The 16,778-nt window shown below is 36.6% G+C and overlaps 1 long non-coding RNA gene across 1 annotated transcript in view; it reads right to left on the bottom strand.

Annotated features, from left to right (window-relative positions):
* The window catches only part of LOC118601694, a 153,613-nt gene extending 138,483 nt beyond the window's left edge, over positions 1–15,130 (bottom strand). Inside the window, exons 1-2 of the long non-coding RNA XR_004950525.1 lie at positions 15,047–15,130; positions 10,124–10,245 (exon numbers count right to left, since the gene is read on the bottom strand). This is a non-coding gene — a long non-coding RNA (uncharacterized LOC118601694). The remainder of the gene's footprint in view (positions 1–10,123; positions 10,246–15,046) is intronic.
* Positions 15,131–16,778: the final 1,648 nt, after the last annotated feature.

Raw genomic sequence — 16,778 nt, 5'->3', positions numbered from 1 at the left:
ATATAGAACCAATTTTAAACAAACTGTTAATTCATTTTTTTTTCATTTACAAAGATTATGGACTGAATAAGTTTCAGTCTTGGCAGAGAATGGTATTCTTACTTATGGAAGGAAATCTGCATATAAATTTTTTCTGTTTTAGAAGTGTCTACTACACGAAAACATATTCATCATAACCCACCACTCTGAGATGTTTGGGAAAATATTTCATGGCCGTTTTGCAAGAACCACACCGATACTGAAGAGTATGGCCAAGGAGAACAAACCTGGACGTTAGGAAAGGTTCAAGTACTAGCTGCATCATTCACTACCTGTGGCATTAGTGAATCTCAATTCTCTGGGCCTCAGTTTCTACCTATGTAGGGCATCACAATCCTTTTGTAACATGTAGCACAATTGAACAGAAATAAACCTTTAAGCCAATATTCCACTACATGACAGAACTCTTGACACACAATGAACTAGATACAAGCCTTCATTCTTTCTCTCTCTCTCTTCCTCTCTCTCTCTCTCTCTCTCTCTCTCTCCCTCTCCCTCTCTCTCTCTCTTTCTCTCCCCTCCACACCCACAATCCCTCCCTCCCTCTCTCTCTCCCTCTAAGTGCTTTGTGACTCTGTATTTTCTTGGCCAGGTAAAATCAGCAGGCTCCCCAGACAACCATAGAGCAGTGGGAGAAGTGTTCTTAAACTCTCTTCGATATAAATTTACTTCCCACTTAGAGAAAGAACCCATCAACAACCCACTGCTCTGAAACTTGGGGGAAACAATCTTTCCAGAGAACATTCTTAAAAATATCCTCAGCACCCATAACCTAAGATATTTCTTAATATTTATTCTCCAGAGTCAAATCCGAAACAGTCCATCAAGAAAAAAGCAGGTAAGGAGGTTCAATGACTAAATGTTTGGGAAACGTCACCTCCTGGAAATTCTTAATTCCTCTTAGTTTAAAGGAACTTTTTTTGCAGAAAAAAAAAAGTGTATTTTCAGGAAATAAATGTTTAACTTTGTTTAACCTGGCATCTCCTAAACATATTTGACTTTGTCCTCATGCTAACTATTTAGAAATCCCATTTTAATACTCCACCAAATATTTTTAGGGAATTCTGATTCAAACATGTATCACATGGTGCTCAGTATCACCTGGACCACTTTCCTAGGGACTTTTTTTTTTTTAAGACAACAGGAAAATCTCAAAACAACATACTTATAAATATGTGGGTCACAGAAGAAGCCTCAAAGAAATTTTTTTTTATTATTGAACTTTAAAAAATTCTCCAGACTTATTTATCAATAATTGCTATTTCCATAATTCCCAGTTCAGAGATGTAGCTTGAATGACAGCAAACTCTTCCAATCCACTGGCCCAGAGTTCTTTTGTTTTGTCTGTTTTCGATGCAAGTTTCCTTCTTGCATTGTTTCTTGCTACTTTAATTATTATTTGCTTTCTTTCTCTACTCAGATTTATCACCTTTTTTTCTGTGTGTTCCTAGAGAATATTGTTTGTCCTTTAAATCAATAATTCTGAGCGGGAGAGGGAAGTTTGCAATCAGTAATGTAATTTTCTACACCCGATGAAAATTTGTATTATTATCTGCATCTTAGCCAGTTCCATTTATATACCACCCTGCAACTTCTGAGTGTGCAGTTAAGAACTACATAATGTAGGTAATGTCCCTAGCATGGTATCTAGGACATAGCAAACATGCAATAAATGGCTGCTATTGTTGTAGCTATTATTCCGATTTATACAAATATTTGAGTATACACAAAAGAACTAAAGTAATGTTTTTGCAGTAAAAAAGAGAGTATATGAAACTAAACATAAAAAGTCATAAATTAAATCTACCAATAGACAAAAAAAATGATAGTCATTATGTTTCTTTACATTATTTAGATAGTAAGAACAATACGCAGAAAAAAATAATATGAGGCAGGAGCAAGAATCATCACCCATCAACATTTCTGGAATGTTTACTATTCAGGGCAATTCTCTCCCTGTACTCAACCCCACTCTTTGTTCTCCTGTGATTTCCTGATAGTAAGTTGTAGATTGTTTTGGCTGTAGTTTTCTGCTCACACCAAGAATAAATAATCAGAGAACTCTAGATTTTAAAAAAAAAAGAGAGAGAGAAAGAGAAATTATACCATAAGAAAACTGTTTTTCACAATCACATAACCCCAGCAATAGAACAGTAATGGCTGTTAAATACTATTCTATTTCTACAAGTGAACAGATTATTGAAAATTTCAAAGTGGCAGCTTTGATTTAAAGATTCACCTCATTGACTATCTAATTCATTCCTAATGACATAATCATTGGTGAACAGTAAACGCAATTCAGAGGGTCAGAACTCTCCTATTAGTCATTAGCTTTTATATCCAGAGTGCCGTTTCACTGTGGAGACTTGTATTTTACTGTGTAAAATAAGAAGAAAGTATCCCCATTTCCAAAGTGATGATTACGAAGGTACTGCCACAAACTGCACATGATTATTACAGCACAAACAGAGAGCTATTTGAGACACGAAATACATTTAAATCTATTCCACCAAAAAAAAAATTTTTTTTCACAAATAAAACACAGCTAGAGATAAATTAATTACCTTATTATGTTCCGTAAGGAAAACAAGTGTTAGATACCCTGCTGCATTGTTTGTGGTAAGCAATCAATATTTTACTGTCTAACCATATTTAACTTTATGTGTATATCTAAATCCCTTTCTACTAGGAATTCTAATACAATACTCGAAGCATAACTCATGGCCATATCAGGTGAATTAAAGATTCTCTGAAATATACCACACGAAGGAAGTCATATTTCATCTGCATGTGGGTCTCTTATTCATTACCTAATCCTTCGACCCGCAATTCTCTCCACAGTTTTTATTAATTTAAACAAAACATGTCCAATTGGACTTTTTTGGTAAGGCATAAATCAGTACACTTACTCTATCACAGACCATTAACAAAGACCAAAAATTTTTGTAGAGCAAATACTTAAAGTTCTTAAAATGTTATGTGAGTAATTAGAAAACTCTACTTGATTGTATTAAGCTCCTTCGAAAGGTTTGCTTATAGATTCAACTCCCTGTAGCTCAAATATTGATCTGTTTCCTGGATTCTGAAGATGGATGGGACAGGACTGCAATGTTTGGGTTTGTAATAGTTAACCTGAAAGCTTTTCAGTGGTGCCTGAGAAAAGGTTGAGTGGTAAATATCAAGAGCTCTTTAACCATGGAAAATGTTTTCAAACTTACTACTGTATATATTTTTTTATTATTTGAAATTCGTTATCAATACTTCTATATTTCAAAATCCAAGAGAGGGGCTAATGCTAAAATAAAAGATTGTGGGGAAATAGAAAAAAATGCATAATGATAATCTTGGTTTTATTTCTGTATATATATTAATGTGATGAGTCTGAAGAGAGGAAACTTGTCTTTCATGTCAATATGAAGCTACTGGACTTGACTTATTTTACTTTACAGTTTATAAGATTAAAGAATAATGCTCATTTGACTTTACACTTAATGTTTAAATTTAATAAATGTTTTCATCTCCATGTCCATATGCTGCTATTTGCCTTTCTCAAAATTTCACAGTTGAGTATTCTCTTACAGCATACTTCTCAGTAAACTCTAAAATCTGTACTAATATCGGCTATTTCCAAGGGCTGCCAACAAAGTCTCAGAGAAAATCAATGGGTCAATAACCTTTAAGGTATTCATCCCAATTGTGCACAGAACCCTGCTCTACCTCATCTGGAGAGACACCGAAGTAAAAGGCAGAGCTTCCACATATAGAGTTGATTGGAATTAGTACCCCAATATAAATGCATTCATTAATGCAAGTCACATTAATATGTAAACGAACAAGTTATTTGATAGGTGAATAGTATAGCTCTGACCAATGCCATCATTTAATATTAATGATAATATTTTGTAACCCTCAGAGGCAAAAACTGGCCCGTTTATCAATGGAAAGCCCTTTTGCAGATTTTTTCAAGGGCATTTATTTTTTAATTTAGTGTTCCCCCTCCCCACAAAAAAATAATCGAATAAAGATATTTTTATTAAAAGGGTTAGGGGAAATGTGGAAATCTTGCCAGGGCCAAAAAGAAGTTTCTCTTTTCCCACACCTAAAAAAAAGATTATGCCAAAAGGCCTGCTGGAATAATTAAACCTCAGTTATTATTACCCAGGCAACACTCATAAATATCAGATTTCATAATGTAAAATAACTAACAGGTTACGTGAAACTGAGTTCTTCTGAAATCTCAACTATCTAACGTTCTTAGGAGGGAAACGATTCATCAGCACTTTATCTCATGGCATTGGATAAGATTTCTCAGTCTCTTATCTTTCATTTACAATAAATACTTATTTGTTTGCAATCACTTCAGCAATGAAGATCATGGATAAGGGGTAATGCATACCTTAAACCAGAGCCTCTCATCATTCTTTGCCCAAAAAATCCTCTAACAACTGACTACATTCTGTGGACTTCTCATAAAAACCACACCTCCTACCATAACTCTTCTCTCTATTGGGCTCCCTTGTCTATTTGTAATGGCAGCTCTTCATGTCTTCTCACTTTGAATAAACCCGATTAAATTTGTCTTTTTTTGCTGCCCTGTCTGGTTTAATCCCATGTTACCAGTAAGGACGACCCGGAGAACGTCTGAAAGGTCATGATGAACCCCAAGAAATTCCCAGACAGGATTTTAACAAATTTAAAGTGAGATGCAATTCACTTAAATCATTTTTATAGGGTTCAATAAAAGAATGCCATGCTACAGTCAAAATTGTGTCAGTAAGGTGTAACTTCAATGTTCCATCCCGAATTCCACTGATCTCTCAGGAATTTTTTTTCTGAGAACTACCTTCAAGCTATTGGAACACACTTTTGTTCATTCTAATGACTGAAAGGTCCAAGGATATGAAAACCCAGCTCCCTTTCCACAAGCTGCATTGGTGCACAAGAATTGATTGTCATAAAAAGAAGCAATCAAAGAAAAGAGATTCTGACAATTAAAAGTATAATTGTCATAACAAACTTAATAGAAAGGATGAGGGGGTGAGAAAAAGAAGTCTCCCGAAACACTGAGGACAATTACAAAAAAAAAAAGGAAAATATCCAGGGAATCTACTCAGGAGATTCATGAACTACAAGAAGAAACTAAGAAAATGAAGGGAAGAAAGTAAGTGGGAACAAATTTTCTGAGCTGAGAAAAGAAGCCATGAGATTAAGGGCGACCAGAAAGTGCCTAACAGGACAACCTAAACGAGACTCATCCTCAGTGATATTTTAATGAGATTTAAAAATCACTGAAGATAATGTGAAGATCTAAAAATGACCACCGAAAAAGGCAGGTTACCTTACAGAAGAAGAACCACAGAAGCACCAGACTTCTCATCAGCAACATTAGCTGCTAGAAGACAATAGAGTAATCCTTTAAAGTTATAAGTAGAAAATTATTTTGAACCTAGAATTCTATTTCATGACAATAGAGTGCCTTTTTAGACAAAAAAAAATTACCTCCACTAATCCTTTATAAAAAGTAACATGAGGCTGTAAACAAAAACACAAGAAAGAAGACCTGGAACCTGAGAAATAGTACTTTTGAAACGGTTCAGTGGGAATGCCTCCCAGCAGGAGAGCTGTGCAATAGAACTAGAAAGCAGTTGTTCTTCAACGTAAAGGGACGTCAGAGGGACCTCAGAGAAACATCTCTATGAAGAAAATACATTCCATCCCATTCTTTTTTAAATAAAGAAGCGGGTTGAGCTTAGCAATTTGATTAAAACATATGTTTATTTTTGTCATGGTGGGAGGGGAAAGAAGTATCAGTTAGAAACTCCAAAGAAAATTAGTTGTGTAAGACCAAAAAATTGATTTAAATATGAAAGAAATTAAAATATGGCCTGGTTTTGAGCAATTACGTAGGGCAAGAACATTAAAGTGGAAGGAAAATATGTGCTGTAGACACTTTAGTATTCCATCTGAACCTCTGTTCATGGCTGAATCACCCGTTCCCCGGCTGCTGGTAACATCAGAGGCTGACTCCTCACGTACTCATGTTTCATTGGGATCTACCCTCGGCCTCAGGGAACTGTCCAGCCCAAGGTTACATTCCCTGCAGGACTGTCTGAAGCCTCAGATGCAACCACACTGCACATCAGCTTCTCCCAATCTTGCATTCCCCACTTCCTCGCAATCTCGCTTTCCTCAATTCCTCACAATTTTTTCCTCCTCACTTCCTTGTGAGTGAATCTCCCACGAGAACTCCGTATCCAACAATCCACCTTAGAGTCTGTTTCCAGGGAACCCAATCTATGACACGTGTGTAGTGTCACAAAGGTTAAAGGGAGCGTGGAGTATTCCAAAAATTGCACATGGTTCTCTCTCTCTCAGACTGGGGCATAGGATTAATGTGGAGGAGGAAAATTAATAGATATGTAGAGGTTGGAGAGTAAAGAGACCTGACCACTGCACTATGGAATCTATGTGGAAAGCCTAAGCTTTATGACCCTGATCACTTAACCTCTCTGAATCTCAATGTCTTGATTTGTAAAACAGATTTTAAAAACCTCTGGGCTCCTGTAAGAAAAATTATATACTATTTATGAAAATGCTTTATGATGAGATTCAAATGTGTATTATTAATAGACTTTAGCCTATGATGTTTGAGCATGCCTTCGGGCTTGATAAAGTGAGCCAACTACAAGTCTATTTGCAACAAGAACTAAGAGATTTCTATCCTATGGGGAGAAGGCATCAGATACATAATGCAGTCTGATAACAGTGGTTATTGGAGAAGGGCATGATTCTGAGTTAAGAGATTTCACTTGGATTTGTCCACAGCACCTTCGCTGTTCTCTACCTTCAACCCCAATGAACTTCTTTCAGGTTTGTGGTGATAGGAGTGACGGTAGAGAGCTGAGGATACAGAGGAAGAATCAAGGAGGAAAAGTTACAAATAAAAACAGGAAGAGCTGCCAAGGTAGAATTCTGTAAAACAGCACAAATATCCCTGCTTTATTGTGAGACTCAAAATTATGAGAGAGGTATTTTTTTTTCTCACTTCTGCCAGGAATCTGATGTGGCTCTGACATCCTGATGCACAACTGCCACCTAAAGAATCCTATATGTCAGCAACAATCAGCCAAAGAGGTGGAGCCCCTAGAGAGGTCAGTCACGGGCCCCGAGGCAGTGAAATGCTAAGGACTGAAGGCCTAAGCAGAAGGAAGTCAGGGCAGCAGGGTAAAAAAAAAAAAATGGGACCATGTGTGGTTCCCATCAGAAACCATGTGGGATTCTCAGCAATAACTGCTGGACCCTTTTCCAGAAGTAGAAGTCCTGCAATTACAGATGAGAGAAGAGTCAGAGAAATATGTTATTATTTATGTCATCCCATTTCAACTAGGATTTATGTATCTTGGGGGAGCATGTAATAATTACTATTATTATTTACCAGATAATAGCAATCTTTGTGAGAAAAAAATGTCTTTAAATTTCTGATTTATCATTGCCTAGCTTAATCCTCTACAAATAGGTGCTGAATAAATGTTGACTAACTAAATGAATAAATAAATGCATGACTAATTCATTACATCATGTTTCCCTGAAACTGTAACTTAAAAGATAGGATGAAGGCCAAAAGAAAGGCACATTGGGCTCATCATCAAATGGTGACTAGTGAATGACATTAAAGTCCAAAGATTCTGGCATGTTCCAGAAGCACTCAAACTTCCGTGGGCATGTCATCTATAAGTACATCTAAAAACTCCTCTGGAATTGATAACATTTTCCATCTGCAACATCTCCTTGGGGTGGTAAATGTCATATGCTACTTCCTCGGGGTAGGCGGCATATCCTTTCCCTGCACCTGTCTGTCTAAAACTCTAAAGAGTGTCATTTGTCATCAAGTGTGTCTGTCTTTCCACGGGGCATAAACTGGCTACTCAGTTTGCTGATCAGAGTGTGTCCTGAGCAGCACCAAAACATGGATCAGTTTTTCCCACTCAGTTGTGGTGAGTTAGAAATGTGCAACTTGCTTCTTACTGACATCGCTAATAACAATGTGCTATGACCTCTGTTATTAAGAATTTAAAACATAACAAGCAAAATCTTACATTCTAACCATATTCCCTCTGGAGTCAGAAAACACATCAAATGAGGTCTCCTTTTTAATTAAAATCTTTGTTCCAAGTAGAAATTGTGCCAACTAGATCTCATCTGTATCCTTCTCAGCTAGGCCCCAGGACGCTTTCAAGTTGGAGCCCACTCTGTTCAGAAACCTCAGGTTGAAAATACTCATAAATAAAAAGTTTGGAAGATTGTTTCTTTGTGTAGGGTAGGGGGTGCTTTCAAATAATTGTATGAATCCAAAAATGTTTTTTTTAATTTTCTACATTTTTCTTTTGTTTTTAATTGGAAAGGATCCTATTTATTCCCTCCCCTTTAACATACCTTGGCAGGAAGAGCCTAATCGATTTCATCCAATAAACAAGGTTCAAGCCATTTTCCTTATATGATTTTTTTCTCCTGCAAAGTTTTCTGAAGTGTAGAACAATATGATTGCCATCAACTGTAACATGATCGATTTATCTGGTCTCCTCTAAGCTGTTATCATTTGCTCCATTATTTCACATGGAATTAATCTTATAAAAACAGATTATACTACAGTAAGATGTATTAGGGCTAAAAGCTCCATCAAGACTTCTTCACAACTTGTTAATGGAAAAGAAAGCAGCCAGGTAACTGTGTTCCAGGTGCTCTAATAAATGCTTACTACTGCATTCACTGAAGTCATCACTGTTGTTTCACAGACATCGAGGAAGCCTCTTTGTTTCATAAATCATTGAAATATTTCAAGACCTTTTGCATGAGCCAGAGATATTCTTAGAGTGTTTAGCATCAATAACAATGAAAAGCAACATGACAACACTTGAAGCAATCCGAAATATTGCATGGGGAATTCCAGCCTGTCTTTCATGGGAGGACTACTACAAATAAGTACATTTTAGACCACCCCTACACACACACACACACACACACACACACACACACACACACACGCAACTTCTTATTTCTAGGCTAATTAAGTCTTTTTCTTTAATTGCGATACTATAGCCAACCTTAATACATAATGAAAATTTTAAATTTTAATCTACTTATACCCAGTGGATCTAAAATACATAAATTAGTTGAACATATTACACATTACGGTTGAACTCAACTCGAAATACTTTACAATGGAGGATCTTGCTCAGTGAAAACTTCTTATTGGCAAAATAGATAAGTCTTATCAAAATAAATGAACTTGGCCTTAGTGAGACTCATTTCTTCCAGTTGCTCAGGCCAAATCTCTTGGAATCATCCTTTATTTCTCTTTCCTTCACACCCCACATCTAATCATTAGCAAACCCTCACAGCCCTAATTTAAAATAACCGGAATCCAATGTCTCACCATCTTCACAGCCACCACCTACATGATCCAAGAGTCTCCAAGCTCATTTCCCAGCTTCTTCCTTTACCCCTCTATAATCTGTTCTCTACCAGAAGCCAAACGATCCTTTAAAAATATAAGTTACATCATGTCACTCCTTTGCTTCAAATGAATTTCAATGGCTTCCATCTCACTGGGAGTAAAAACCAAAGCTCTACCATGGTTTTAGAAAGCCCTTCATGGCCTAGCCAACCCCGACCTTTCTGCCCTCATCATCTAGAACCCCAACCCTCACTTATGCCAATCTAGTCACACTGGCTTCCTTCCTGCTTCTCAAATACTCTATGCTCCCACCTTCTAATCTTGCCTCAAGAAAGTCTTTACACTTGGTACACTCTCTGCCTAGAATAAATTTCTGCAAAATAACGACATGGTTGGCTTTCTCACTTGCTTCAGGACTCTGTTCAAACAGTACGTTATCAGAGAGGTCTAGGTACCATACATAAAAGAGCTCACGAACTGGATCTCATTTATATGCCTTCTCAGATTCATTCTGTTACCCTTGTTCCCAGACATCACCCATTTGCCTTACTTCTCAGATGGAGCAGCCCCAGCAAAAGTAATATTGGTGACTAAAACTCAGGTTGTCACCATCATCTGCTCATCTCTTACCTCTGCCAGCTACCTCGGCTTTGTCTTCAGGGTGAGAGCCAGCCCTCTGCAGCTCCTGAATCCAGGTCTTACCCAACTGGACCTATGAAGGAGTCAGTCTTCCCAGGAGCTGCCCTGAAAGGCTAAATAACACAAACAAAAATGTAGAACACCGTTAGATAAACTTTGATCACTGAAAGACAACAGATAGAAAGAAATCAACATAAATTGCTCTCTCTTCCTCCACACCCCAGTCTCTGCCCCAAAGCACAAAGCTCCCTATGGTCTCCTGGGAATGTCCTGAGTTACCCAACAACCAAATGCTTCTTCTGCGGTTGTGGCCAGCTCGAAAATGCACCCCCGTGTGTTTTCCTGATTTCTCTGCTTTACATTCCCTTTCCCCTCCATTTTGCTGCTCTGGAATTGCACCTCCTAAAACTATTAGGATATAAACTTTGTCTCAGGCTCTGCATTCCAGGGAATCTAATTAAGATATGCATGTGTGTACATGGGCCGTGACCCTGCTTTTTTTCTCTTCATTGTTGGTCATCACTTATCTTTACGTCTATCTCCCCCTATAAAATGTAAACTCCATGAAAGCTGTGACGTTGTTTCTTTTTGTTCATTGCTATATGCCCAATGTCTACGGCAGTGCCTAGCATATAGTAGGCATTACTAAATATGTGTTTAGACAATGACTGAGAAGTTTGTTTGCAAATGTGGAGTTAAGCACCATTTTATATTCCAAAAATGTAAAAACTAGAGAATTTTAAGTTTTTATGCATGATATTCCTTTTGTTATTGATGCTGCCACCTGTAATTTTTCATGTTTTGTCCACTCTCCTCAATTTCACCAAAGCTTACTGGCCACTTCTTAACACAAAATTCAACTCCCAAAACTCCCCTGATTAGGCTCACAAGTGACATAACCACTTCCATAACCATACTCACTACTTTTTTCAACCCCCTCTAGATCGAGCACTTAAGAGTACACTTTATTTAACTCAATCTCACAGAACTACGTAATATCCTGACATAGATTCAAAATGTCTTTAGCCATTTGTCCACCGCACACATCCTCACAGATATATACAAGGATGTTCACTCTCCATATCCAATCCCCTCATGCTGATCCTGTCATTAGTAATAACTATTGATTGCTGAGCATATGCAATGGGCCAGGCATTGTGGTAAAAGTTTAGTCCTCACAACAACCCTGAAAAGTATGAAAATACCTTAAAACTCATTTATACTAAAGTGTTTGGGACTTTCTATAACCTCCCACCCGCCCAACAGTTATATGCCCAAATGATACAGTCAACACAAATGAATCACTCTGTTACAAGTTCATGCATCAAGGAAAAAGAGTCACTTCCCTCCACATACTCCTCGATTTACAGTCCTGCCCAAATCATTGATTCACAGCTCTGTAAATGTCCTGGATTTGCATCTTAAGAATATGTTTTATCTCTTTCTGTAATTCAAAGCTGCTTGAGATTGAACATGTCTTTTACTTCTTAGGTGTTTCTGGACAACTGCATATGTCTCCTAACTAGATCCCAGCCTCCAGGCTCTCTCCCCTCTAGCCTGTCTGTATTTCCATCACCAGATTTACTCTCTCAGAATAGTGTTCTCCACAGTGAGGGTACACACATCCAGGGGATGAGCAAGATAATTTTGGGGGGTGTGCAGAAAAAATTAGAACTTTTAAATATACTTAGTCTTCTAAAAAATAAGAAATTATAAAGGCTTAATTACATTGGATATATTAATTCATGCTGTTGTCTTCCCTGGTCTATTTGTAAGAATGTCAAGGCTACATAAGATACATGAGCGATCCAAACACAGAAGGTATGTCCGGAACCCATTCACCTCTCTTGCACATTCACGGCATTACTATTTAGGTATAGACAGGTAAAAGTGGGGTTACAAACTATATAACTGAGTTTTAACTAAACTAACTCTGGGAAAACGGTCACCTGGCTTAAAGAATCCTGCAAAGCCATGAATATATATATATTGTATCTTGACATATTGGTTAATTATTATGATATGCATATATAGAATTGTGCTTTGAATAGTTAATAATATAAATCAATCACAGTTAACAAGATATTTAAAAAATTAACATCCAAGAGACAGACAATCCTTTGTGATTTTTTTTCAAAGATGTTTAAATTAGGCAATATTCAATCTATTACTTTAGAAAAATTTCACTAAACTTTTTTTAAAGGTGAAAAACAAAACATTACAGGTTATTACAGATATCCCTTTTTTTTGGCGAATGCTGAAATAATACACGCAAAACCATGTGGTACAAACAAAAATGGACACCTTTGTCAGCAAATATAGGACTTTTTAAACAATTTAAACTCTTCTAAATAAAGAAATTGCAGTGGGATTTGAACCTATTTTGATAAGATACATGAAAAATGTTGCTGAAATTTTTTTCAAACAAGAATTAGAAAAAAATCACACAATGTCATGAAATTGGTATTATAATTTGAATGAATAAGAAGATAGAAATCTACTAACCAAATTGTAACAAAAGCTCTTTTATATGTTTTTATTTTGACAAGTCTCAACATATTTTTACTAGGTCATGTTTCAATAATAAAATACACGAAGAATTTTTTTTTTCAAACCACTGAAGGAAAAATACACTGATAAAATATATTCTCAATAATAAATAAGTTAACGATAAAGCTGTATCAGTAATGGAGCCACTCCTTTGACAAAAATTTTTAAAGGCTTTTGGCTAAAGTTACTGAAATAGATCCCCTGTAACATTCATTCACCTGCTACACACAGTCAAGCATTTGCAGCTAAGGGGCTGGAGCCAGAAGTGCACACAGTGCTACAAAATGTCATCAAGGTGGTAAGTTTTATTTAATTTTTTAATCTTTAAAATACATTTGACTCTTTAGAACAAATCAAAATAGGGAGTAACCATGAACATATTTTCTACAATACAAGGATTTGCTCATGGCAAAGTACTCAAAAGAGCTAAAAACATATATTTACAAAAAGACAAGTGCTAACTTTTTCTGTGATAACAGAAAAAGCTATCCGTAGCATGTGACCTATCAAGTATTATTTAAATAGTAACAATATTATTTAATAGTAATAATATTAATAAACACAATCTATCCCTTCAAAGTAAATGCAATGTTTCAATAGTAAATAAGAAAGGGCCTTTCTAAGGAAATGCAAGTCGCTAACGGCATTTTGGAAAAGAGCATGTAGAAAGATTCCCAATGCTATGTAATTTGGATGCTGAAAACAAGATGACTGAATCCATCACTTATTTTTTAAATCAATATATTCTGAAAACAGGGAAATAAGATATTTAAAACCAGTTTAAAACTCATCCAAAGAATTTCAGTAGAATTTGAACCCATTTTGATAATGAACAACGGTAACACTTACACCTGTCTATTGCTTTGCAAGAAGTTAATTGACATCAGAGAACGAGGAAATCTACTAGCCAGATTTTAACAAAGGCACTTCCTTAACTAGTGAATAGAATTTAGTTCAAATAGCCAGTGAGGGAATTCTTCCATTTTGATTTACATGTCTTCGCAAGAAATACTTTTTAGTTACAAAAACTACTACAACGTTACTTTTAAGATTACTAGCTCGAATATAAGCACAGAGTTAATACCACTTTTCCTCTAAAGTTATAAGAAAAAAAGTGAATTTAAGAAACATTTAAATGACTGTATCACAAATTTTTAAGTTTTCAAAACAAGTGAAGCATATTCAAACAGTAATAACTTCAATGAGAGCAAAATGACTGTGGTACCATTAGTAACTAAAATAAAAACAAAACAATTGTTTTATTTCATCATTAGCTCAGCCTTTTAGGGTTATAACTGGTACAGGTTTTATGATATACATAAGAGATACTGACATGGTAGTTTGTCTATAATTTGAAAATAAATAAAAATATGTGTCTGTGTATATATATATATACACACACACACACACATATACATACACACATATATACACATATACACATATCATGCAAGGGTGTACATAAAATTTTTTTTCTAATAAGGACATGCACACAAAAAATTTATTTGGAAGGCTGTGTGCCCTAAGTCAGTGCTATTCAGTGTGTTCTGTGAATCCACAGCATGAGCGTGACATGGGAAATTTTGGGAAGTACAAATTCTGTGGGGCTCCACCCCAGGCCTACTGAATCAGAATCTCTGGGAGAGGGGGCCAGAAATATGTTTTCATGATACCATAAGTGATTCTCTAATGCACCATAAAGTTTGAAGCATTTGTCCTAATACGCGCATCTGATCAAGACCCTCCTCCTTAAAAGCTGCCTGTTGCTCACTAAATTAAGGCCAAACCTCTCAGAGTATCATCCAAAGCCTCTCCAAATACAGCAGAAACCTCCTTTAATGATCTATTTCCGTGACGCCCGCCCCCATCCATGTTGGATGCCCCAGGTAGTCTTGAGTGTCCACTTCTTCCCTCCTCTCTGCCTCCTTTATGTTCTTCACCTGGGATACCTTCCCAGCCATACTACGTCTGCTTAACCAAAAGCTCTATTACCTTCAATGCCTGCCTTAAAAGTTACCTATTCTAAGAACACTCGCATGATCTTAGAAGGGGGAATGAAACTACCTACATATTCTTTATTATTATTATTATTATTATTATTATTAATTTCCAGGGCATTTTTCTCGTTTATTTCCCCTGGCATTTAGCACTATTTCATCATGCATTATATTCATTTGGGTACTTATCTAATTTCCTCTGTAGATTGCAGGCTCCTTGAGACAGCGACTTTCTTAATCTTCCTGGATTCCCTGATTTAGCACAGGCCTTGGAAGGCTCCAATTGGCTACAGAGTTGAAATAAAGCCCTATAAATGAGCTCTGCCCACATTATCTGCTTCTTTCATCATTCTGTTGGCGACATTACCTTGGTTTCCCCGTGGACGCTTCGGTATACAGTTGACCCTCGAACGACACGGCTTTGTACTCCAGGGGCTCACTTACATAGCAGTTTCTTAAGGGTTTCACCCCCCGCCACCCCCTCCCCCCCACTAAAGGCAGTCTGCCCTTCCTCTCTGCAGGTTTCGCATCCACAGATTCACGAACGGCAGATGATAAACTATTTTTACATTCGTAACCGCAGTTTCCCAACCATGAATGGAAAGTACTGTTTTTGACAGATTGGCTGAATCGTGAATGCAAAGGACTGACTGTAAAGTCAAAAGTTATACTCTAGTTTTTTTGCTTGGGGGTAAAGAAAATTGGCCCCCTATTCTGTAGTTGGGTCACTCTCTGACTTTCTCTTCCAACGCATTGTATTTCTGCATTGGATAATCCCTCCTTCTCGACTTAGTCATAAACAGGGCTTCAACACTAGGAAGCAAATGCTTTTCAAAAAATGGTTATCATGTTTGAGGGCTGATCAGTGCCAGGCCCTATTCCAAGAACCTTACACGATTATCTCATTCAGTCCTCTGTTTTGTGGGCATATTACCACGCCCATTTTACCAGATGAGAAAACTAAGGCGCAGAAAGCTTCATAATTAAGAAACTGGCTCAGGGTCATAGAGCTAATAGAACAATAGAGGCAGCTTTGGAATCCAGGCTGGCTGGCTCCAGAGCCCACGGAGTTGACCTCTCCCCTTACTCTCACAGCAGAAGAAAACTTTGCTGCAGGGTCATCTTTACATTATAGCCAAGTCACTAACCCTTATAAGCACATCAAAAAAAGCCACATACATTGGAATCAATTTTGATGACAATATAAAAACTATGATTTTACTAAAATCAAGATCAAAGAAGTCTAAATTATTCATCATTTAGACTATAATAATATATTGCAAAGCTTAAATGCTTATAAGAAAGCTTCATCTAATTTAAGATTACTAGCTCAAATATAAGCACGGAGTAATATTACTTTTTCTCTAAAGTAATCAGTACAAAGAGTTCTATTCTTTCTATAGTAAAATACATCATAGAACTTGAACTACTAGGCAATCACTCTTTTCTTCATAAGAAGAAAAAGTCTTTGAAATATGTACCATAACCTCTGAAAAATACAATTATCCTCCTCGAAAATGGAGGCATTTTTTTCTGACAAAAACGATGGGCAATTGATCTATAGTTCTTTTCTTCCTCAAAAAATTATTGTATATTGTGTAATGATCATTATAATTAAAAATTAACATGGCTTGCAATAATTCCACTATTATTTGATTCAAAATCTTTATAAAATATTGGCATTTTCCAACATTTATTTTTCCTGTCTATGTTCCATTTAAGGCCAAATTTTCAAACCCAGCTGCCAAATTACACATATAATTACTGCATTTGCGCACAAAAATGTGATAATTGCTTACACAATTTCAGAGGCCAGCTTGAGGCTCCTTTCCAAATTTGTTTTACATGTACAGTGCGGTGTATGTAGTTTTATATGAAAATGGGGAAAAGTAGAACTCATGGTTCTTCAGGGTGATGTGTGAAAATGGGTACAAAATAAAACCTCTCTATAAATGTTTGGGCCTCTCATATTTTCTCCCCATAGGCCTTTATAAAAGAAAAAGTCTTATAGAGCAGTTCGAACTTCAGCTAGTGTTGAAGAAATGGCTGTAGAAGTGGATAATGCCTGGTACGATGCCATCAATAAGATAGGGGCCCAT

This window comes from Rousettus aegyptiacus, unplaced genomic scaffold, assembly GCF_014176215.1.
Source record: "Rousettus aegyptiacus isolate mRouAeg1 unplaced genomic scaffold, mRouAeg1.p scaffold_m13_p_4, whole genome shotgun sequence".
NCBI classification, from domain to species: domain Eukaryota; kingdom Metazoa; phylum Chordata; class Mammalia; order Chiroptera; family Pteropodidae; genus Rousettus; species Rousettus aegyptiacus.
This window is presented reverse-complemented; position numbering and strand designations above follow the sequence as displayed.